Here is a 2,386-nt window from a genome sequence, read left to right on the forward strand (position 1 = left end):
AATCATAATAGTAGATTAAGGGAAAGCAAAGTGTCTAACTGCTAGTTAGGTAATGTCGACAATCCAGTCAAATGGTGGCCCCAGTACTTCCATGTATGGTCTCAGAGAAAGATGGACCAACCTTACTGTTGTCTGCCTTCCTTCCTTCCTTCCTTCCTTCCTTCCTTCCTTCCTTCCTTCCTTCCTTCCTTCCTTCCTTCCTTCCTTCCTTCCTTCCTTCCTTCTTTCCTCCCCTCCTGTTGGGGGGCTTGAACCCAGGGCCTGGGCACTGCCCCTGAGCTTTTGTGCTCAAGACTAGTGCTCTACCACTTCGAGCCACAGCTCTACTTTGGATTTTCTGGTGGTTAAATGAAGATAAGAGTTTCAAGGTAACAAACAGTACAAGAAATGTATCCAATGCCTAACGTATGAAACTGTAACCTCTCTGTACATCAGTTTGATAATAAAAATTTGAAAAAAAAAAAAAGAATGCCTGGAGAGAAGCCATTGTTTCCAAAGAGACTTAAAATTGAAAAAAAAAACAAAAAAAAAAAAAAACAAAAAAGAGTTTCACAGAGTTCCCTGCTTGGATTGGCTTCAAACTCCTTTGAACTGTCATCCACAGATCTCAGCCTCCTGAGTAGCTAGGATTATGGGTGTGAGCCACTGGTGCCTGGCCTTTCTATCCTTCTTTATTTTCTTTCCTCCTCCTCCTCCTCCTCCTCCTCCTCCTCCTCCTCCTCCTCCTCCTCCTCCTCCTCCTCCTCCTCCTCCTCCTCCTCCTCCTCCTCCTCCTCTTCCTCCTCCTCCTCCTCCTCCTCCTCCCTCTTTCTCTCTTTAGCTCTTGCTCTCACTCTCACTCTTTCTTTCTCTTCCTCCCTCCCTCCCTCCTTCCCTTCCTTCCCTCCCTCCCACTCTCTCTTTTCTCTTCTTTTTCTCTTTTGTGGCAATGAACTCCGAGTATTGAATTAAGAGTTGTGTGCTTGCTAGCAACCACTTGGGCCACAATATTTTTGCTTTTTAATTTTTTTGAAGGATATAGTTCCCATTAGTTGCTCAGGCTGTCTTCAAACTGTGATCCTCCTATTTCTGCTGCCCTAAGTGTCTCGATTATAATTGTGCACCATCACATTTACTCTCATGTTTCAACTTTCTGTTAAATGAATGTTCTGGTATTACTTTTAAATAACTTCGATATGAAGAAAAGTATAGAGTAGAACAAGCTTATAGACAACTTATTCTAACATGTTCCCTATGGTAACTGACTGTCGTTAAAGTCATTATTCAATTAACAAATATAAACGGTTTAAAGAGTAATTAGAGACTGTGCATTTTCACTCAACATTTTCAGGCTATGAGCCTAAACAGAAGTGTTATGTTTTCATGCTAACCAATAAATATTATGTTTGATTTCATGGGAAAGAAACCCCAACCAACTGAAGTTCACTTAACCAAGAGCTAAGAAGTGTCAGCAAAAACTGTATTTAAGGGCATTCTGCATGCGGATCTTAAGGGTTTGTTGCATTGACCACATTACATGCATTCCTATTCAAAAGGAAGCTGCCCACAAGCTAGCTGGGGAAAGCTGTTCTTGGAAACACAGGTGACTGTTAGAAATTGTCTTCAAGCAATGGTGTGCTCCTGCTGGGATCAGTCTGTCTCTCTCTGCCTTCTGAGTATGGCACAGCGCTTGGTGCCAAGAACCCAGCCAGGCCTCCAGCCCCATCTAGCCATTCCTGGCCACCAGCCTTCTTCTATCTTTGAGGTGCCAGGAGAGTTGACTGTCTGTAGTCCTTCTTGACCTTCTTCATAATGAATGCTTTATAACTTAATGTCCATTGTATTTACCAATGGAATTAGATCCAGGGTGAGAAAAATGCAAAGCAGTCCTTGCTTTGGAAGTTACTGAGTAATCTCTGCTTTCTTACACTCCCCCCACGTCAGGCTCCTGTGTGGGGAGTAATTCCATATGGGAATCTTATTTGTGTGCCATCTACGTAAATCTTAAAGAAAATCTTGGCAATATCTACAGAGCCATAAGGAAACCATTCTCAGTTTCTGGTAAGGATTTTCTGATCGTTTTGTTTGGCTATATGTACTTAAAAAATAAAAAAGCCAGACTCCTTTATGGATGAATTATCTAGGGTTCATAGTGATGGATAATTGGAATCTAATGTGAGAAGAAATCGTTCAGGCAATAATTGAGGCTTATTATTCAGTGCATTTCCACATCTCTAATTTCCAATTTCAGCACCGGGTCAGTCACATGTCCCATTAGTTAGGCTAGACAGGGCTTGTCTAAGGTGCCATGCTAAAACGTATTTTTTAATTTAAAAGGTCAGAGGCGCATTTCCCATGCACATTTGCAATTCTGTTACATAATTAAAGATTGTCCATTGCTAAGTAA

The sequence above is a fragment of the Perognathus longimembris genome, chromosome 9 (genome assembly GCF_023159225.1).
Source record: "Perognathus longimembris pacificus isolate PPM17 chromosome 9, ASM2315922v1, whole genome shotgun sequence".
Classification (NCBI taxonomy): domain Eukaryota; kingdom Metazoa; phylum Chordata; class Mammalia; order Rodentia; family Heteromyidae; genus Perognathus; species Perognathus longimembris.